This window comes from Camelus bactrianus, chromosome 4 (assembly GCF_048773025.1).
Source record: "Camelus bactrianus isolate YW-2024 breed Bactrian camel chromosome 4, ASM4877302v1, whole genome shotgun sequence".
Classification (NCBI taxonomy): Eukaryota; Metazoa; Chordata; class Mammalia; order Artiodactyla; family Camelidae; genus Camelus; species Camelus bactrianus.
This window is the reverse complement of record NC_133542.1, coordinates 35,309,235-35,333,261: the sequence shown is the minus strand read 5'-3', so window position 1 is coordinate 35,333,261 and position 24,027 is coordinate 35,309,235. Positions and strand designations below refer to the sequence as shown.

Here is a 24,027-nt window from a genome sequence, read left to right as displayed (position 1 = left end):
ACAAGCAATTCTCAGGCCACCAGCTGGGAGTCCTATAATTCAACTCAATTCGGACATTATCTACTCAGAGATAGCATCAGATTCCACAGGTTAAGGGTTCAGTCCCACAAGACTGCTCCCTACCCATCAGTCACACATCCAGGTTGCTACCTGTACTGCTGACCTGCTGGCTATATAAATCAGAGGTTCCCATGACTCCTTCCACAAGTTTAAACAAATTGCTAGAATAGCTCACAGAACTCAGAAAACATTTTACTTACTAGATGATCAGTTTATTATAAAAGGATATAGCACAGGAACAGCCAGATGGAAAAGATTCAGAGACCAAGGTATGGGGAAAGGGTGACAAAGCTTCCCTGCTCTCACCAGGTGCACAACTCTCCCCAAATCTTCACATGTTCTCTAACTTAGAAGCTCTCTGCACCCTATTCTTTTTGTTTTTTATGGAGGCTTCATTATATTGGCATGATTGACTAAATCCCTGGCCACTGGCAACTGATTCAACCTCCAAGCCCTCTTTTCTTCCTAGAGATCGGGGGTGGGGCTGAAATGTCCTACCCTCAAACCACTTTGTTGGTTCTGCTAGCAACCTACCCTTATCCTTAGGTGCGGTCCAGAAGTCACCTTATTTACATAACAGGAGCTACCTTTGTTGCTCTCCTCACTTTGGGAATTTGAAGGATTTAAAAGCTCTGTGAGCTAGGAACTGAGGACAGAGACCAAATATGTATTTCTTATTATAAATCACAATACCACACTTGGCTTGAATGGAAAAGGGAGAAAAGAAGAGGAAACTACAGGGTTATGCCAACTCTCTCTAAAGAAATCTTCACTACTGCTCTCCTTCCCTTCCATCAATCTGACCTTCATATATATATATGTTTGTGTGCATATAGGTAAATAGGTAGGTGATATAGATCTACCTATACATATATATACATGCAGAGGGTGGGTGATGGTGGACCCATAGCAAAACCTACCATGCTGGTCTGGCACCTGGTTTCAACACTCAGCACATGTATCAACTTCTCTGTGAAAGTGTCTCCCCCTCCTCACATCACACCCCACATTCTCCAGCTAGAACTGATCACTCCTTCCTTTCTGCTCCCGCAGTTATCTTGAACCCATTTTTATGATGGTACATATTATACTGTATAAAAGTTGATTTTTTATATGTTTATCTTCCCTGCTAGAGTGACTTGAAGACACCACCATTTTGGCATTCCCAGTGTGTAGCATAATGCCTGGAACCTGCATGGCAGTGGAGAAAAAGCAAAGCCAAAATTCACTGAGTATTTTCTAGTTGTCAGGCACCATACTGGGCACACCAACATATATTATATTATCCCATCTATTCATCACAGCAGTCTTACGAAATTGAAACTATTTTAGACTTATTTTAAAGGTGAAAAAAAAAAGGGGTTTAGTTAATTTAAGTGACTTTCCAAAATCATGCAGCTAAATAGTGAAGACAAGATTTGAATGCAGTCAGTTGGACTCCCAACCCAATCTTTACTCAATATTGTCTCCTAGTGTAATAGAACAGTAACAAATTATAGTTAAAATTGTGGCTTATTTTCTAATTAATTAAAATTATTTTTAAAATTTTGATTGAAATTAATTTTTAAATTTCCCTTAACTAAATATAATTTTACTATAAATTTTATTCCAAATTTACTTTGAGTATTTTACTTAACATGTATCATTTATGTGAAAATATTTAGAACAGGTATCCTTAATGAGAATTTGTAACTCAAACAAAAATATTTACAGCTTTATTTTCAGTAACCTCTAGTTGAAACATACATTTCCTTCTATTATGAATGGAGGCAACAGACCACAATGGCATTAGCACATATGTCACAAACAGATCATAGATACCTTGTTCTTACATTATTGCTGTTGAAAATATCCCAAAATAGCATTTGCACTCATACTACTTTGAAATTCTGATTGTTATTAGATCCATGCTGTATCTTGTTAATTAAGGCATTAATTTAAAAAATCACATTTAATACTATATCCCAAATTTGTGGGGGGTTTTAGTATTTGGATAAGCTATGATTAGTTCCCTTTGTAATCTTGCATACTTTTTATGCATCTAAAAATCATTATTCAGAAAAGGGGTCTATAGACTTCACCAGATGCTCAAAAGTTCCATTTCACACACACACACACACACACACACACACACACACACACACACACACACACACAATTTTAAGAACCCTTGGTTTTTTTAAACATATAAATAATGTATTAAGCATAAACTAAATTCTTTGTTATTTGTTAATTTTTTAAAAGTCTACTGTGCATTTGTTCCTGAATCTACTTTTTTTTTTAAACCAAGAAAAAATGTAATAAAGATTTAGACCTGATTTAGTGGAGATTGAATATATGTTTGATGAATGAAAAAGTAAATAAATAATAACTAAAAATATTATGAAGAAAACTTAACATCATCAACCAAAACATTATGAAAGATTAGTATTAACAAAAGACAGGCTGAAATTATAATAGTCAAACTATTTGGAAAGAAACTTAGGAGCATTTGACCAAAAGGAAAATTTTCTAGATCCTTAAGACCTTTTTACTTTGCCAACTCTGGAAGACAGAGTCTGACAACAATAACAAAAAAAGTGCAGAGGGAAATGAAAACTTCCCTGCTTTTAGGATTAAATTTGAAGTACTCAAATAATTGCTTTAGTATAAATTAGGTCCAGAGATTTTCCAAGTAACACTAATGATTTCTAGTTAAAGTTTCCCTAATTATAGTCACTCAGTTAGTAGACTATTCATCAACAAATGACAGAAAGCCAAATCAAACTGGTTAGTACAGAAAGAAGAAATTCTGGACACATTTAACCAGGGGCACATCTGGCTTCAAGCGCTTCCGATCCCAGGAGCTGATGTCTTTGGGATACCGTTTCACTATTTCTTAGTTCTGCTTTCCTTCTAGGTTTAGCTTATTCTCAGGCAAGCTCTCCCCAAATGGCCACTTACTTACATTGTTCCCCCATTCTCTCACGATGTAAAGTGTTCTTCTTTCCTCTAGCTCCAACAAAAGTCCTGGGCATTGACTGACCTGAACTGACTTCTGTGATCATTCTGAAAAAATCACTAGGGCCAGGGCTAGGGTTGATGTAGTACTCTCCCCAGCTTGATCTGTGTCATAGGTTTCCTTCCAAGGCGAGGTCTACCCTTTCTGAGCTATCTAGACCAAAAGTATGGGATTGGACTAAAGGGGAAAAAATTTTTCCCAGAATAAGGGGAAAGCATACCTGGTAGGCAAAAACAACAGATACCCCACTATAGATAGGAACAATAAAACATCCCATCCATATAACACTTTTTAAAAAATACTTTTACATATACTTTCTTACTTGGCCCTTACAAAAAGTATATGGGTACATATTGTCATTTCTTTTTCTAAGATGAGTAAATTGAATCACAAATCCAGTAAGAGGCAAAGCCAATCTTATATTCTTATCTTTAGACTCCAAGGATTGCTGGAGTCTGGTCTCCAGGACTACAGGACTATTTCTTCAGTTTAGCCTTCAAAACTTTTTTCGGATATGTTATAACTTTCTACCTAAGGCATTAGGTAGGTATACGTTGGGTTAGCAGTATGTTTACAAAATTCCTCCCTTGTTAATTTCCTATGAAATCACACAATTCAGTTCCTCAAAGCTTTCATAAAATGTAGTTAAGGGTCTCTTGTCCCTTTGCCTTGTCAATTGGGATCAAATTTCATTTCTGTCCTGAAGAACATCTGGCTCATATTTTGGTTTCTTTTGCTCTCATCCTCCCTGTGTCTGGATTGATTTTCCTTTCTCTGAGCAATCCCAACCCCTCTGTTTTGTCCATTGTCCCTGATTGGACTAGAGGACTTGAGTCTTTCTTCCTAAGAGTTCTCTTATCACTCCAAAATCCAGAGATGGAAAAGTGTACCTGGAATTCTAAAAGCTATTCAACATAAGCTTTTATTCCACAGTAGAAGACTAAGTGTGTTGTTTTCCCCAAAGTGATGATTTTAGAGCAAGTGAGGTTTTATTTTTATATAAAATTCTAAGGAAAAAAACCCCAAGATTGCTATATCTTCTATATAAATATTCAGAAAGACTGTATCCAGTTCTATCAAGAATTACAATTTTAATATTAAAAGAAACTACCCTGAAATATATTTTAAATGTAATTATATACCTCATGCTGTATCATCTCTTCTCATTTACCAGTGTCTACTCTATTTAGTTTAAGATGAACTAAATTTCTATTTCTGAGTCAACCTTATTATTATTGAAAAACGCATTATATTTTCTCCCAGTCTGAGTACACAGGAGGAGAATACTTTGTGTAAAAATTAACTGCCTTCTTTTTCTTGGCACATTATGAGGACTATTTTGGAAGTAAAATATATTAATGACTATTCTGAGTCACCAAATTGAAAGTTTTCTTCTATACTGTGACAGAAAATTTCCTTCCATTATAGTCAAAATATGAGATAAATATTTTTCCCTGATGGCTATAATTTCTTATTTTCTATCTAAATGTATAAGAGTCATGGAATAAACAAGCCTAGAATCTGAGCTCACAGGAAGGGAGAGTAAAGGTTATTTTGTATAGCATCTTAGCCAAAGTAGAAATGTACTCCTGGTCTCTAAAATACTACTGAGAGTACTTATCCTACCTCCACATGAGCTCAGAGATCAGGGCTCACACTTCACAATGGTGGCCCAGTTCAATTCTGTACAAATATAATAAATCCCGTTTTATGTTGAGCTAACTTGAACCTTCTTGCTAGATGTACCTGTTGGTTCTGCTTCTTGAAGATAAAAGACAGGTCTTATTTCTCTCCCACACAAGATGCTTTCAGACATTTGAAGAAGTTCTAATATGGCTTCTCTTTTCCCAGGTAAACAAAGTAAACAGACTTACCTGTTCTTCATCTTTATTATGGCTGAACCTCTGGATGTGCATCACTTTGATCATGATTCCCTTAAAAACATGCCTCTCAGAAAAGAGCACAGTATTTTATTTTAACTAATGCTGAGTACAGTGGAACTATGTGTCCCATACATTTGATTCTGTGATTTATTAGCACAACCTAAGCAGGAGAGGAAGGAAGAGAGGATAGGAGAAAAGAAGAAAGAAGGAGGGAAGGAAGGAGGAATAAACAGAAAACAGATGAACTGAAACCAGATCAGGGAGAAACAAACAAATTCAAAATATATGCATGTCCCAAGGCTAATACTTGGATCAAACCATCTGGAAACTAAACTTTTGGACCTCTGGCAAGGTTGGTGAGCTTATATCAAGCCTCCTGCATTAAGCCTGGGGCTTTTGAAGAAACAATTGAAGGGGCCTATGAAAATACAAATCCTTTCTAAAGCAAACCATCCCCAATTTAGACTTTCAAGATTCCTCCAGATTAAATTCAGCAAATGTGAGCTCACACACACACACACACACACACACACACACACACACACAAAACTACTGGCAAACACAGAAAGAAATAATCTAGGATAAGCAAAACAACAAAGAACAGATTTAGGTCCCCTACGCCTCAACTCAGGTATTCAAATAATTAGAAGCAGCATATGAGATAATTCTGAATGGAAATTCTAAAGAAACAAATCTTGGAATCATAAAACAATCTGATTAAGGGATAAATCACTCTCAAAAAATGATCAGAGGTGGGGGAGGGTATAGCTCAAGTGGTAGAGCACATGCTTAGAATGCATGAGGTTCTGGGTTCAATCCCCAGGACCTCCTCTAAGAATAAATAAATAAATAAAACCTGATTATCTCTTCCCACCAAAAAAAACCCCAAAAAAACCCAAAAACAAAACCTAAAGAAAAATGCTTAAAATATGATCAGAGAAATTTTCAATGTGAACATGGATGCATTAATCAGTGGTTGCCCCCTGTCAGCATGGAAATCTGAAAACCACAAATATTTGGAAAATAAAAATTTTAACTCTGTTAAAATTAAGAGACTACAAAATATTTACAAAGGCCTGTAGGATTCACGTGGCAGTAAGTGCAGAAGAGCCTAAGAACAATGTGGTAGGCAGAATCCTAAAATCCATGTTCCACCCCTTCCCCTAACCAATATTTCCTGCCCTAATCTGAGGGAGTATGAATATGATGAATGCAATACTGTATCTGTGATTACGTTATATTATATGGCAGATGGGATTTTGCATATGCAATTAAGAGTACTAATCAGCTAGTTCTTTTGACATACCTTATCAATTTTAGATTAAACTTGTCAATATGTTGAAAATAATCTTGCTGGAATTTTTGTAGAAATTGTATTAAACCTGTAGATCAAATTGGGGAGAATTGACATCTTATCTTTGTTGAGTTTCCCAATCAATGAACAAAGTATATCTCTCCATTTATTTGGTGTTTTTTGTTTGTTTTGTTTTTGTTCTTTTTTTTTTTTAACATTTTTTATTGAGTTATAATCATTTCACAATGTTGTGTCAAATTCTAGAGAAGACCACAATTTTTCAGTTATACATGAACATACATATATTCATTGTCACATTTTTTTCTCTGTGAGCTACCATAGATCTTGTATATATTTTCCTGTGCTATACAGTATAATCTTGTTTATCTATTCTACATTTTGAAATCCCAGTCTGTCCCTTCCCACCCCCCGCCCCCTTGTTTTAGTTCTTTAATAGGCATTTTGCAGTTTTCACACATAGATCCTACATATTCAGTTATATTTAGTTATATTTATACTTAGTCATTTTATTTTGCACCTATTATAAATGGTATTGTGTTTTTAAATGTGGTTTCTAATTGCTCATTGCTAATGTATAGAGATGCAATTGACTTTTGTGCATTGACCTTTTACACTGTGGCATTCTTAAACTTCCTTATTAGTTCTGTTCTCTCTCTCTCTCTCATGGCTCTCTGGGTTTTTATATGTAGACAACCATGACATCTGATGATAGGGATAATTTAATTTCTTCATATCCAATCTGTACATATTTAATTGCTTTATTCCACTGGCTAGGACTTTCACCAGTATGTATAATAGCAGTGGTGACAGTGCACAAAATGGCCCTCTTTCCAATCTTAGGAGGAAGGCACTCAGTTTCTCACCATTGAAGACCATGTTAACTGCGGCAGCCTCTATCTGATTGAGAACATTCCTTTACATTTAAAATTTGGTGACAAAACCTGTGTTAAATTGTACTGAGTTTTATAAAATGCTTTTATATACATATATGTACTAATCAGCTGACTTTGAGTTTATCAAAAGGGAGATTATCCAGGTGAACTTAATCTAATCACACGAGCCCTTTGAAAACAGTTTTCTCTGTCAATTGGCAGAAAGGAAAGTCAGAGAAATCTAAAACAGAAAGATTCAAGGCACTGTTGCTACTTTGGAAGATGGAAGGGCCACATGAACGATGGGAGAGTGGCCTCTAAGAGATATAAGAATGGTCCACAATGACAGCTAGTAGTAAAATTGAGATTCCAGTCCTAAATGGTAAGGAAATGTGTTCTGCCAACAACCAAAATAAGCTTTGAAGTGATTTACTCCCCAGAGACTCCAGATAAGAGCCCAGTCTAGCTGACACTTGGCCTTGTGAAACCCTAATTAAAGAACTAGTGAAGTCTGCCCAGACTTCTGACCTATGGAACTGTGAGCTATTATATGAGTGTTGTCTTAAGCCATTAAATTTATGGTAATTTGTTATGCAGGAATAGAAAACTAAAATAAGTGATGTTTCAAAAGTACTATTAAAAATGCCTAAGATGATGAGCCATATCTTGATATAAAGTATCCCTAATGAGCTGCAAGTGGATTGGGAAGAAGGCAAAGTGAATGGTATCAGATGGCCCCCATATGACTGATAAGTAGAAGAGGAGAGCTGAAAAAAATCTGCTGGTTTATACTCCCCAATGAGCCCAGTTCTTACAATCTTTGCTAAAAGAGGACATTTTGATTGCTCTTTTCATTAATGTAAAATTGCATCCTCTGTTCCATTTTAATTATTTTGACTTTGAATTATACTTGTTTGATATTAATATTAGAACATCTACTCTGATTATTTGTGTTTTCCTGCTTACTTTTTATTCTTAGTCATCTAGTATCCTTAAGGATGGGGTTCATTTATAGACAGATACAATTAATTTTCTTTTCAAAAGGAAATTTAAACAATTTTCTTCGCCTTATTTTTTGTCTAGTTTCATCATTTTTTCTTTCTTTTCAATATTTTCTTGCTTTCCTTTTATTTCTACCTACTCTATGGACTATGATTTATTTGCTCTTATATTTCCCATTGACTTCAGAAGTATAAATTCTAGTTCTAATTTTACTAGTGGTCCTATGAAGCTTTCCCAGCATAATCTTTAACTTGCACTTTCCTATGTTTCAAGATCAGGAACAAAATATCACCTATTGATAGTGCTGAGAACAAGGTATACCATCATCAAATGTTTATTTGATTAGACTGAGTTGTAATTAATTTGTTCTTCAATCTCATTTGAAGTTATTTGAGATATGGGATTCATACATCTCAGACAGCCGTTGGAGGAGAGGGAAGTTTAAGTAATATGGCCTCTGGTAATACAAGCAGAAATGTTTCTAAATAAATGATAAGAAAGCACTGCCAAAGTTTCATTATTGTTACTACTCATTGTTGAAAACCACTGAAGTGCTACATTTTTAAAGGTATGTATAAAAATTAGTTCAGTAGTTGACAATCAATCTCTCTTTCTGTTCAAACAAAACCCAAGGGAAAATGATTGGTTCATTTACTTTTCAGTGTCTTTTGCTTCCTTCTAATCTAAACCAGGGATGTAGCAGCGCCTCTACAATTCCCAGAGTCTCTGAGCACCTGCCTACGGCATCCTGTCCAAGGGCAATTTAACTGTCAGGCTATATCATCATCAAGTCCTTCAGGAAGTTGCCCAACTTACCACTACAGCTCCATGAATAGCTTTATCTGGATGACACAGTCCTAAATCACTTAAATCTAAAAGAAGGCAGTGGAGAGCTATTTCAAAGGTTTACACAGTAATTGCATTAAGGTTTGTGGATGAAACATGATGGCCATGAAGGTGTTTTTGGAGACAAACCAGTCATCACTTCTGTTTGCCTTCCATTGTTTGCCCATATTACTTTTCTAATTTCACGATAAGCTCTATAGCTGACCTAAGAGTTTGTTAGCACGACTCCTAGAGGCTTCTGGGAAAGTGACCCCTAGCCTGCCTCTGCATTGCTAAGAATATATTAGGATCAGGATGCAGTAGTTTGCATGTACCAAGAATGATGAATAGGGACTATTCATGCTTAGGTTTATTGTACTGTATTGTACTGCCTCATATAATCATATCATGTTTTATATTGAGGGATTTAATATAAAATTAACAATGACTAGACCATAAATAAAAATAGACCTCCGACCCACAATCTGCAAAAACCTGTCCAGGAAATCAACCAGCCCAGGAAGCCAGCCTGCTGTAAGTCAGACTTGCAGGAAGCGATAGTCCAAGAAGCCAAACAGTAACCCCTCTAACAATTGACCTCAAATGGCCAGAATGTGATTAATAATTGACAGCTTTACTAATATTTGTCTCCAGCCTGCCTACAGCTTCCCCATGCCAACAAGCTTCCAATGAGGGCATACCTGAAAAGCCTTCTCTTTTTTCCTCTCCTCTGCCTATCTTTTGAGTCTCTGCTAAAACACAAGTGACAGTGGCTAATTCCCTTACCAGAGCAAACTCTGAATAAATAGCCTTTGCTTACTCTCATTTGGTTGGTCTTAATTTATTTTCCCAGTATAAATCTGAGCCTAAGGAGATGCTTTTGGCTCCAAAGAAGTGGTCCCCAGCACGTATCCAGGCTAGTCAACTTAGAGAACTGATCCAGTCTTGCGTATTTAAGTATAGACATAAAAAGAAAAACTATTAAGTGTCCAGAAGGACAGATATGACTCTTACTCAGATTTTATTATCTGTAACTATGTACTCAGTGGTGAGGATTTCAGAAGCTGAAACTTCCCCGTCCTGAAATATGTTGCTGACTTCTAATGTGTATCATGACGGTGATGATTTCCTTTTATATACTTCAGATAATTAAACCTTGTTTGATCTACCCAAGGAGCATGTATCTGATCTTCCCATAAGTCTGAGCTTACAACTGACATTGTCAATACAATGATCATGCACATTCTACTTCTCAGATTAGGTAGATAGGGCTTATATATTTTGAAGATGAATATGAAGATTTTTGTCTTCTGTCCAAGGTTTGAATTTATTAATAGATAATTGCTAATGCTGGCATTTCTTGATGGGGCCAAGCACCATCTGGGGAAGAAAGGACAATAAATACAGAGAGAGCAGTGTAAGGTGAGGAGGCAAGAATGCACAGAGTAATGTTGTGTATCTCATGAGCCTCCAAAATATGCTGTGTGGTTTACATCAAACTTCAAATGCATACTTCTAGCTCCTGCAAGCTGAAGGATTAGGGGAAGGGAAACTCTGAAGCAAACTTTGCCTTGAAGGGAACTTTTAAAACACCATTTATTTCTGGGTTCTCTTGCACTAAGGGGACATGCAACATCCATAGAGGCTCCAGTGAGCTCCCAAGAGATCCCTATCTGTATGTTGTTCTCCTTCATTCCCACTGCACAAGAACCACCGTCACACTTGACACTAAGTGGGACCTTGACGCAGTCAAGATGTTCATTTTCAATCATTTGAGACCTAAATATGTCAACAATTATTTTCAAAGGGAACACTAGGTAAAACAATTATTTGCTAAATATGAATGTCTACTTCTCTCTTTACATTGCCAATTCCCTCTTTGGTATTAATAATAGTTGCGAATATTCATGTCATCATCTGTAACAGAGCTCTCAATTCTGTCAATCTGTAATACATCAATCAAGTAGCATCAATTTTCTTTTTTTAACCTCAGTGCTCTTCTATCTTATGTATATGCATTTTAGAAAATAAGAAAGAAAGAAATAAAGGAAGGAAGGAAAGAAGAAAAGAATGAGGGAAGGAAGGAAGGAAGGAAGGTCACAATTAATACCAACACCACTATTAATATTCTGGTATAAAATTTTCCAGTTTTGCCTGTTGTTATGTAATTACAATATACATATCCTTTTGTAACTTTCTTACTCAATAATGTAAACATTTTCCCATATCATTAAACATTCTACAGTGTAAATGTTAATGATGGGAAAACATCTGAAAGGTTGGGTAGTCCATACAATGTCTCCTACTGTTAAGTATTTATTGTTTCCTATTTTTCATTATTATAAGGAATGCTGCCTTATAATAACATCATGTAACTGAATATTTTTCTGCATACATGATTTTCACATAAAAATGCACAAATTGAATTTATGGATCAAAAGCTAAGCACATCTATCTGACTTTTGATTTATGTACCAAGTAGCTCTCCAGAAAGGTTGTAAGAACTTATACTCCCTTCAGCAATGAGTGTGTTCATCTCCCCATTCCCTCTTTGCCTGAGTATTATACTGAAGGAGGTCATTTCCCCTTTTTGGCCCTTCTTTCCTTTCTATTTCTTGCCACCTGTTAATCACCAGAGTTTTCCTAAAAAAAAGGTTTATTTGTCTTGTGTACATTTCACCACAGTCCATCCCAAGGATCTGTGGTATACAGAATCTGAAGAATGTGATTCAGCCTCTCCAGAATAGATCAAGAGCCTTGAGGGAAAGCAGAGTAAGAGAAAAAGGCTTGGAGGGTGGGACAATGAGGAAAATGAAAACTGATCCTTGGATGTTTATCTAAAAAAAGACTCTAAATAACATGATAGGTGACTCAGTAGGAAAAGTAAATCAATATTTTGGCACCATCTTCTGGATACAATGTTCAGTCTAAACATTATCCCTGAACTCCAGACTTCTATATGTAACAGCTTATTCTGAGAATTATACTTGTTTAGCTGTTTCTCTAGCACCATTACCACTAGCATACAGACAATTAGAAAAACCTACTCATTCTTCCTCCAAAATATATCTGTCTGGTCCACTTTTCTCCAAATTATTGTTTATTATTGCCATCTCTCATCTGACCATAGATTCTTTTTTTTACTATTGAAATACATAGTCAGTTATAATGTGTCAATTTCTGGTGTACAGCATAATGTTTCAGTCATACATATAAATACATAAATTCATTTTCATATTCTTTTTCATTATAGGTTATTACAAGATACTGAATATAGTTTCCTATGCTATACAGAAGAAAGACAGGGAAACAACTAAATGTCCATTGACAGAGGACTGGATAAAGAAGCTGTGGTATATTTATATAATAGAACTTTACTCAGCCATAAAAAATAATAAAATGATGCCATTTGCAGCTACATGGATGGATCTGTAGGTCATCATTCCAAGTGACCATAGATTCTTAATTGTTCTCCCTGCTTCTACAATCCATTCCCCACACAGAGCCAGGGAGTGATAGTCATCTCCCAGCTTAAAATAATTCAGTGGCTTCCTACAGCTCTTGGAATGAAGTCACAACTTCTTATGTGGCTTACAAGCCCTTACACACAAAGGGGATACAATTAACCTCTCAGATGCGATTTAGTACTACTCTCCTCCTCCGTCACCCTGCACTAACTACACTGGCGCCATTTCTGCTTCTATAGCATGCTGAGTTCTTTCTCACATTAGAACTTTTGTCTTTGCTGTTCCACCTCCTTGATCATTCTTCTCACTTTCTGCATGGGCAGATCTCATCCATCATGTTCCACCTCAGAGAGAGCCTCCCAGACTATCCTACTAAGGTTGTCCTCAATCACCAATGCACTAACTCTCCACTATATAACCCTATTTTTCCCCTTTGTTAAAAAGGGAAAACCTTCTTTATTTCTTCGTCACCTTGGTTATTGTCTTATTCTCTAGAATGTAATCTCTATGAGTTCAGTGACTTACTTTTCATAAAACTACTGTATCACCAGCACCTACTAGAATGGCACACTGTTGACACTCAAAAAATGTTTGATGAATAAAAATTGGAAGGTATATTCATGATCAACTAAAATCATATTTTCTTTGTGGTAACAGATTTTCTTATATATACATAAAGTTATGATAGCCATAACTGAGGAGTTACTTGATTTTTAAATAATTTTTAATTTGATTGGTGAAAAGGAATATGGCACTGTTTGAATAGTCTAAAATCCATTTAATCATTGTCCCTTACTTTTGGAAATTTAGTTTTTACCATTTTTCACAATTATAAGCAACATTACCACATATAAACTTCATGCTAACATGCAGTTATTAAAATGTCTTACTAAAGTGGCTTTGATAGGTCAAAATCTTTTTATACATTTCATCAAATTTCCTTGTGATATTAAACCAATTAACTCTCTTTTAACAGTAAACCAAAAATCTTATGTTCATTAAGTATACTAAATTTCATTCAGCTAAAAGAAACAGAAAGCCCCAATGGAAAATGGTTAATAGGAAAAATATCTCACTTACCAAAGGACCAATGGTAGAGCAGTTCTTAGGACTGCAGATTAAATGGCTCAATAATGTCATTTTTCTTCTCTCTACTTTGTCCTCAGGCTGACTCCCCCCAGGATTATAAGATAGCTGAAACAGCTCTGGGCTGAACATCCCAGCAAGACCATAACCAGAGATAAAAACGGATCATACCTCCTGGTGTTTCCTTCCTAGGATGAGGAAATCTTTCCCAGAAGCCCAAGAGCAGACTTCCCTCAGGTCTCAGTGGCTGGACATGAGTGACATATCCTCTCCTAAACCAGTCATTATTAAGGAGATGGGGACTACCAAGAGTTTATGGCTAATCCTTAAACCTATCTGGATTTTATCCTAAACACAAGGATTCTGCCAGTAAGGAAAAAAAGTTGAGGTGGTGGATCTTGGTAAACAACCAATAGTATCCAATAATACTGAGTATTAACATTAAAAAAAATTTGACAATTTGTTTGATGAAGAGTTATATAAAATTGCATTTATTTGACTACTAGTTTGCACTAACATTTTCTCATTATTCTGCTATTCTATCTCTTTAAACTCCTGTGGGAGGGCTCAACCCTTCTTGGTGGCAGTAAAAAAAAAAAAAAGAAAAGGAAGAAAAGAAAAAGAACGGAAAGGAATCCAATCTGCAAGCTGACATCAGTACTAAAATCTCAAGGTAGTTTACAAGAGCCACCACTTTGGAACTGTCTGTAGTTGCCAAGTCCATGAGGTTTATCCAAGCACTGCTGACTGCTCAGTAGAACAGGTGAGGTAATATGACTCCACAAAACATTATTTGCATTAGCCATATCTTCATTCGCAGGAGAATCAATAGCACTACAGCTCCCAAGAAGTTTTTAAAGTTTTGCTGACAACTCAATAACACTCCCTTGTAATTTCATACTATAATGTGTTCCAGATCTCTCTCACACTTGTCCCCAGAATTTCCCTTAAGGTAGAACAAGTTGGATTACACAGAGCTTCAACTCCAGTTACCCTTCAACTTGTTTTCTTATGGATTTTCTATTACAATATCATTAACTTAGGGACTGATGCCACTGATAGTGGAACCCACACAGTATATTCCAGTTAGACTATCAGCTCTGTTAATCTGAACTCCAGCAATAAATGCTCTGCAATGTCTCCTCCTTATTTTTTACCAGTTTTCCTCTAACATTTCCATGTTAGTTAATAATTAAGTACATTTTAATAACTAAATAATAATACATTTCCTTCCTTAAAAAATGATGTCCCTTTTGAACAATATTCAACATGTTCATTGGACAATTATTGGATTGTTTACCATCTGCTTATTTATATATAGGCTATTTATACATTAAGAATATTGATTATAGGTCTTTTTCTTATTTTTTGTCTTTCAAACTTGATTAATGTGATATATACAAATACATACATACATACATATATATATATATATATATATATATATATATATATATATATATATATATATATATATTCTATTTATTCAGTCTTATTTCTTTGTTTTCTGCCTTGGGTAGCATGTTTAGGAAGACTTCCCACTCTGAGATCAGGTATATCTTTTCATTCTTTTCAAAAATCTTTTTTTATTGAAGTATAGTTGATTTATAATATTTCAGATGTATAGCAAAGTGATTTGGTTATATATATATACATATTCTTTTTCAGATTCTTTTCCATTATAGGTTATTACAAGATACTGGATATAGTTCCCTGTGCTATACAGTTGGTCCTTGCTGTTTTACCTATTTTATATATATTAGTGTGTATATGTTAATCCTAAATTCCTAATTTATCTGCCTCCCCTCCCCCCACCAATCCAGGACTCCTTTGACCTCTCTAAGTGACTCAGCTCAGCAACCAGGGAGGGAGTCATTCAGAGGAATGGGGCACATGGTCTTTGCTTTCCCCTCTCCAGAGTGACCTTGGACTACTCCCCTCATACACTATCCCAGACACATTGGCCTTTTTTCTCTTTCCCGAACACACCAAGCTCTTCCCTGCTTCAGGGCCCATGCTCAAGCTGTCCCCTCTGGCAGGAATGCCGATCTCATATCCCAGCGCAAAGGTCTCTTCACTCAGGCTCACCCCACAGCATTCTCAGTCACTGCCCTTTTGTCTACTCAGTAACTATCTGTCTGTAATAGTAATTACAGTGGTCTGTATGCTCCATGTTATGTCATGTTGTTTATCTATTTTATATATAGTAGTGTGTATCTGTTAATCCCAAATTCTGAATTTATCCCTCCTTCCTCCTCCCCTTTGGTATCCATAAGTTTGTTTCTATGTCTGTGAGTCTATTTCAGTTTTGTAAATAAGTTCATTTGTATCATTTTTTTTAGATTCCACATATAAGTGATATCATATGATATGTCTTTCTCTTACTTCAGTATGATAATCTCTAGGTCCATCCATGTTGTTGCAAATGGCATTATTTCATTCTTTTTTATGGCTGAGTAGTATTCCATTGTGTATATATACATCACATCTTCTTTATCCAGTCATCTGTCAATGGACACTTAACTTGCTTTCATGTCTTGGCTATTGCAAATAGTGCTGCTATGAACATTGGGGTGCATGTATCTTTTCAAATTAGTTTTCTCCAGATACATGCCCAGGAGTGGCATACATCCCATACCACTTTTCTCCATACCCTCTTCAGCATTCATTATTTGTATACTTTTGATGATGGCCATTCTGACCAGTGTGAGGTGATACTTCACTGTAGTTTTAATGTGCATTTATCTAATAATTAACGATGTTGGGATCTCTTTTCAAAGATCCTAAGCCTTTTGATTTTGCAGTGAATGTCAGACTTTATGTATATAATTATATATTTACCTAATGAAAACCTTTCAAATACCAACAACAAAATTATTTGGCACAATACACTTAAATTGACATAATAAATGAGGTTTTCCATGCAGGGCATTGTCCTATTGATGGTGTTCTTCTCTATCACATTTGTTTGCTCTCCCTGGATGACATCATCACTCACAGGTACTGCATCTATACCGAAGACCACTAAATACAGATTTCCAGGTCAACATATAAAGGAATTCTCCCAGCCCGTAAGAAGTAGGAGATTTAGAGTCAGGAGGAAAGAACTGAGACCCAGGGGCAAAAGGATTGAAGAGGAAAGGTGAATGTTGTGAATGTTGAGCTAGCTCTGTCATTCAGAAGCAAGGGGTCAGCTCTATTAATCTTCTATTTGTTCTGGCCAAAGTCAAAGTGATTCCAAGTACAATCTGCCATGGCAAGAAAAATGGATACTATTTAGAACCAGGAAATAAAGAATTGTCAGGAGGCTGAAAAAAGAAAACTATTATTCATGACTTTTTCTCAAAATGTGCTTTGGTGGGGAAACTAGCAATCAGGGTTCTCATAACAACGAAAGAATATACATCTACTTAACTGCCATAATTACAATTCATGAACTGAAAGGGAGGAAAAAGGTGTTTGAAAGTCTTTTCCCTTTGAGTATATGTCTTAAAAATGTATTTTTTATAAAAAGTGATTGGTACACTGTCACTATTTAAAGAAAAACTATCTTCTATTCAAAATAAAACCTGCATATCAAAAATAGATCAGTTAGGCTTAATTTTCCAGAGATAAATTAATGAAATTCTTAAACTATTCTTACATAGTACTTGGAGGGATTTCTTGGAAATTAATTTAAAAGTGAAAGAATTCAGGATACAGGTACTTAAGGTTGTTTTGTTTGTTCTTACTGAATTACTGACTAAACTGATTGGTTTACCTTTCCAAGTGTTCTATGAGGAAAGGCACAAGGGAAACTGTTACTGACAATTTAAAGTTAAGAAAACAGACACCTCAAAAAAGTTGAAAAGGCTTGATAAGGATACATAGCTAGAAAGGGGCAGAATCAGGACTGAAAATCAGGTTTCCAGATTCTAATTTTAGTGTTGTTTTTACTCTATTGCTCCTTTTACCATAAAATCCTTATTTTCTAGGATTTTATACTAAGGCTAAACAATATAACTTATTTTAAACAATTTTAGTAGCTTATTGATATTATAGCACTAAGAAGATAAGGTTGAGGATATGAGAAGAATCAAAGAAGAAATAAGTTGTCATAATACCCTTTCATTTAATCAGTATGGTTCTGAGCCAGAGAAGAGGGAGGGACCTGTAAAAAGCTGATGTGACACTCAAAATTCTAGAATTATCTATATTTGATTAAAAAAAAAAAAACTTCTAACCATTCTCTTCGAGGAAGGCATACACTGGATTGTGAAGCTCAACAGGAGAATCAAGGCTCTGTCACAAAGCTGATGGGGGTTCAAGTTCCAGCTCTGCCACTAATTCATTGTGTGACTTTGGGGTAAGCCACTTTTCTAAGCCCCATTTTCCTCATCTAGATACTGAAGAAAAATAAAGCAGCTACTTCATAGGGCTACTGAAGATTAAATGCAGTATATGTAAAGCATTTAGCAAAGTGCCAGGCACAAGGTAAACACAGTAATGATCCCTTGCTGTGGCTGTGTCACAGTAAAGAGAATAGGCAGTTCCATCAGGCTGCTTCATGATGGCCCAGAAAAGGCTCAGCTCCGGAACCTGGAATCTCATTCCTTTCTATTTCTTTGATCTCAGACCAGAGAATAAACCCTGATGTTTTATCCGTGGTGATCACAGAATGTGGTGACAAAAGGAAGTCTGACTTAACTTGCTGTTAAATCTTGGAAACAGCAATTTCATCTCTTCAAGTCTCATTCTTTACCTGTGAACTGAGGATACTAATAAGATCTCAACGAGTTGTTATGAGGGCTACATAAAATAGATAAGTAAAGAGATGGTACTTTGCATAAAATATGGGTTATCATTATTCATCACTCCACCTGATTACCAAAACTATGTAGCATAGTTTGAAATCAGGAACTATGATGCCTCTGGCTTTACTCCTCTTTCTTGGGATTGCTTTGGCTATTTGGTGTCTTACAAAGTTCCATACAAATTTTAGGATTACTTTTTCTATTTCTGCAAAAGAAGCCATTGGAACCTTGAGAAGGACTGCATCGAATCTATAGATTATTTTGGGTGGTAAGAACATTGCAGCAATAATAATCTTCCAATCTATGAGCACAAGATAGTTTTCCATTTATTTTTGTCTTCAATTTTTTCATCAGTGTCATAGCATACAGTATACAGATCTTTCACCTTCTTAATTAAATTTATTCCTAAGTATTTTATTCTTTTGGATGCTATTGTAAATGTGACTGTTTTCTTTATTTCCTTTCTGATAATTGTCGTTAGTGTACAGAAATGTAACTTTAAAAATATACACCTTTACTGATACATAATTCACATGCCATACAATTTACCCTTTTAAAGTTTACAAATCAATGACTTTTAGGATGTTCACCATCTTGGGCAACCATCATTACAATTTTATAGCATTTTCATTACCCCAAAAAGAAACTGGGGACCCTTTAGCTGTCACCCTCTTCAATCCCCCTTATCGCCTCCCCAACCATAGGCAACTACTAATCTACTTTCTGTCTGTATACATTTTTATATTCTGGATACTTCATATAAATAAAATCACAAAATATGTGGTCCTTTGGAATTGGCTTCTTTCAACATTCTTAGCAAAATGTTTTCAAGATTCAACCATGTTGTAGCATGAGATTTTACTTTTAACTTCTCTGTATTAGTTTATTTAATTTTGTACGTAACATTGGCAGTTGTTGCTTTTATAATTTAAAAAAATTGAAAGTAGAAAAAATATATATTCTATGCTCATAATTAAATAACAATGGGATAATACTTTCTACACCTTGGTATATCATATTCAAACTATAGGAAATCAAAGACAAAGTGAAAATCTTGAAAGAAGCCTGAGGAAGAAACTTGCTTTACCCACAGAGGAGAAAGAATAAGAAATACATTGGACTTGTCTTCAAAAACCATGCCAGCAAGAAGAGACTGGAATGAAGTACACAGTGTTGAAAGAAAAAACTACCAACCTACAGTTCTGTATCTAGTGAAATTATCCTTCAAAAGTAAAGGAGAAATAAAGATTTTCTCAGATAAACAGATATTGAGACACTTGGTCAAGTTAAAAGATGTTCTTCAGAGAGAAGAAAAATGATATAGGTCAGAAACTCAGATTTATATAAAGGCAGAGACTTAGAGAAGTAATAAATGAAAGTAAAATAAAGGATTTTATTTTTCTTAATTGATCTATCAGATAACAGTTTGTTCAAAATAATAACGGAAACAATGTACTACATGATTATCCCTTATGGATAAGTGAAATGAGTAACAGCAATGTTATGAGAGACTATAGGGAGGAATTGGAAAAATAGTGTTATTAATTACTCATTTTACTCTTGAAGAAGTATATTGTTATTTGAAAGTGGACTTGGATTACTTGTAAATGTATATTGTAGATTCTAGATAAACTAACAAAAAAAGTTTAAAAAATAAGTATAATTATGTGTATTGTGGGCTAAATCGTGTCCCCTCAAATTCATATGTTGAAGCCCCAGTACCTCAGAATGTTACTGTATTTGGAGATAGGGCCTTTAAAGAGGCGATTAAGTTAACATAAGGCTATAGTATGAGCTCTAGTCCAATCTGACTGATGTCCTTATAAGAAGAGGAAATCTGAACATACAAAGAGGTATCAGGGCTGTGCATGCACAGAGAAAAGACCATGTGAGGACACAGAGAAAAGGTAGCAACCTGCAAGGCAAGGAGAGAGGCCTCAGAAGAAACCAAACTTGCCAATATCTTGATCTTGGACATTTAGCCTCCAGAACTGTAAGAAAATTAACTTTTGCTTTTTAAGCCACCTAGTCTGTAATATTTTGTTACGACAGCCTGAGCAAAATAATACAATATGCTAAGAGAGGAGAGAAAATGGAGTTATATAAAATGTTCCATTAAAACCAGAGAAGGCAGAAGAAAAGTGAAAGACAAAGAAAGAAAAAGACCAGTGAATAGAAAACAATAACAAAAATCGTAGATATCAGACTGACTATACCAAGAGTCACTTTAAAGGTCATGGTCTAAATACATCAGTTAAAAGACAGAAGCTATCAGAGTGGATAAAAAGAAATGTTGTCCACAAAATTATGCTGGATCCTAACATGGGAAATAAATATAAATTAAATGAAACAATGGGAAGAAAAGGTAGATAATATCTAATAGAATAAAAAAGAAACTCTTAGGTTAGAAACCTTACAAGACTATGTGCTCCACAAGAGTTGTCCCAAGTGCCTACAATAGCAGTTGGAACATAACAAGTGCTTAGCAAATATTTGTGAATTAATATATGAATTTGAAAATCTGAAAAACAGTCAAGAACCTAATGCATGTGATCATCCAACAACCACCATGAAATCAGACATTTACTCGAAAAAATAAAGGTTATTCCTCAAAACAGTCCATTAAATGTTCCCATGCCTTCACTTTGTGTTTTCTTGTTCAGTGTTTGCATGGCCTGCCTTGTATGAAGCCATTAGAAACAAAAAGAAATTAAATAAAATGTAGAAAGAAACACTTTCAACTCTAATCTCCCTTTCCATTCTCTCTACATATTCAAGTGACAAAGAGAGGAGACCAGTGGCATGAAACATTTTTCTACTACATGAGTGATCTTAAAATAAACACACATACACACACAAACACACACACACACACACACACACACACACACACATGCAACAATGATGCTTCAAAATACTACATGGAGCTTTTGAGTTCCAGACTTTTTCTTGCAGCAGAGTCAACCTAAATGTTGATAAAAAAAAAAGGGGGGGGGGATCTAGAAATTTAAGAAAAACAGTTTTCTTCAACCAGATAATTCATGAGTTTCCAATGTCTTATCTACCTGCAAATAGCTATCTAAAATAATGTAAATTGTTTTTGATACTTTCTCTTCTATGAGTTCTTGAAAGCTTAAAATATCCTAGGCTACAAACTTATTTTAGAGACATAAGTTTAAGTCTTAAAGTAAAAATATGTATAGGAATGCACAGAGAGCTTGGTTATAAAACCATGTGCTAGAATTTAAAAGGACAAATCTAGATTTTTTAAAAGCTACCTTAATTTAAAAATGTATACTTGGCTGCTAACAACATGCAATTAACTCCCCCTTAAAAACAAGGGAATTAAACTGTGTGGCATTGAGTTCTAATTATGGTTTATAATTTAAAATGAAAAAGTCTTAGTTACATAGTCAAAAAGGTATCAGGGAGCAGTTTAGATTTTTCCGAATATAATTTCTGAAATAAAAGTCTGAATATGTTTTGTTTAACAAGTTGTATCTCCTTTATTAGGACTGTACTGATTGAGAGTTTCTGATTTTTCAATCCGCAGATACGCAAAAGTTTGAAAACAAGTTTGCTCAATCAAAATACTTCATCAAATAGAATGTTTCACGTGAAGATGGATGCTACTAACCATAAATGAACCTTGTCTTTTTATTATATCAAGTTAAAAGTATCTTCTTAATAGTTTTAGCTATTGAGTACTCGAAAGATAAATCACATAAAAATTCTACAATTTAGGTTTATCATTAGTCTCACTCTCCTTAGATAAGTAATATTTTTTTAAGTTTTAAAGAAGACAATAAAATTAATTTCTAAAATGGCTTCACTCATTTTTCTTGAAAGAACATATTTATGAAATAACACTTTTTTTGTTGAAATGAGAGTTGTCAGCTCTGTTAGAGCCAGTAATAAAGAGCCAATCCCTTCTTGATGTTGGCACTGAGTTGGCACTGTCTCATGGACTTACCTAAGGATTTTAACAATAAAAAGGGATTAAAAGACAGTTTATATTAGTTGATTCTATTACTGGGGTATGGTCTGCTGGCTCAAATGTATGTTATCTATGGCAACAAGAAACCTGTCTCACTCAGACACATATATAAATCGATGTGGACTTTGGGGCACCCTGAAATACAATGTGATCAGAATGTTAACAATAAAAGAATAAATATATTTTCTCTTTTTGTCCATTAAACTAATATATACTTAATGCCTGCCGTATATAAGAAAGTGTATTGTTGTTGGGACATAAAAATGAAGTTGACACCCTTTCCAACTCAGTAACAGGTTTACACAAACAACTATAAAATAAGGCAATAATATATGAAAAGTGCCAAGCAACTACTACACAGAATACAATGGCATTCAAGAATATAGGAGAACATTTCCAGCTGGGGTAATCAAAGAAGGCTTCATGGTAGAGGTGGTATTTTAATTGGGCCTTTATTTGTTCATTTGACAAATGTTGAAATGCATACTATGTTCAGGTAATATGCCAGGTGCTAGGAAAATAAAATTCAAGATGAAATGGATTCTTTCATTTTACTATGTGATAAAATTCAAAAATGTATATGTATATATATGTATGTGCTCAATTTATGTACGTATGTATGTATTTACAACTAAACAAAGTATAAAATAATGAGAGCACTCTTGAAAAATGGGTGGATTTCAACAAAGAAGCATAATCCCCTTCAATGGCTCCCTGAAACCTTTCAGAAAAATTTCAACTGCAAAAATAGTCTCAGGTTTCCTTATGATTAGGCCTCTAAGCAAATACCTTGGTGACTTCCTCTACTGTTTCTTTATCATATCTACTACATAGATATATTCTATTGGCTATTCTATCCTTTCCTATTTTTTTCCCATCCTTTCCTTTCATTCATCTATCCATGTATTTACATATTAATTAAGAGCCCATTATATGCAAGGCAAAGTACAGATACACAGCACTAGACAGGAGAAACAGGGTTCCAGCTCTTGTAGAGTTACATTCAATAGAAGGATATAGATATTAAACTAATTAGACTGGTAATTACATTTGATGTATGCTACAAGGGAAAAATACAGGATTCTATGAGGATATAATGGGAGTTTTAGTCCTTTTTTCCTTTGAGGTATTTGACTTCATGTGTAGTAAGTAACAAATACCCTACATGCCTTGGAAAAATGCAAGCATGGCAAAGGATGCTAGATAAACCCTTAAGACGTTCAGGGAACTGTCACCATAGTGAAACTTTCCAGAGTCCAGATGTCTGGGACATGTCCCAATATTTCTACCAATATGAAGGGCAAGTTGCTTCATCTTATACACTCTACCACTGAGAAAGACACACGTGGGCTTTTTTGGATTCTGGAGATAATATGTACTCTATTCAAATGTTCTAGCTTCAGAAATTTACTGAGTAACTCACATTTTTTAATGGATCCCAGAGCTTCTATGCAAGCTGATCTTGGGCCATACGATCCAGAAGATCCAGTGGTAGCAAAAAATAATTCTTTTAAATGTCATGGATTTGGGGGGAAAGTCTGTCCTCTTCTAATGATAAATACTATCCTTTTGAGAAACAGTTCTGGGTTTGCTACTGGGCTTTCATGACCAAATACCTGACCATGGGACACCGTGTAACCATGTAACATGAGCCGTCCATGGTGAACTGTTCAGTATAACACAAGAGGATACAGAAAGGGAAAAAAATTGGAACTAGGCAATCATG

The 24,027-nt window shown here is 35.1% G+C and overlaps 1 protein-coding gene and 1 non-coding gene across 4 annotated transcripts in view; one reads left to right on the top strand and one right to left on the bottom strand.

Annotated features, from left to right (window-relative positions):
- The window catches only part of CFAP95 (cilia and flagella associated protein 95), a 222,589-nt gene that overhangs the window by 192,687 nt on the left and 5,875 nt on the right, over positions 1–24,027 (bottom strand). The gene's annotated exons all lie outside the window — the stretch shown is intronic.
- Positions 5,702–5,775, top strand: TRNAS-AGA (transfer RNA serine (anticodon AGA)). Its single transcript has one exon. It is a non-coding gene; the product is annotated as a tRNA-Ser (tRNA).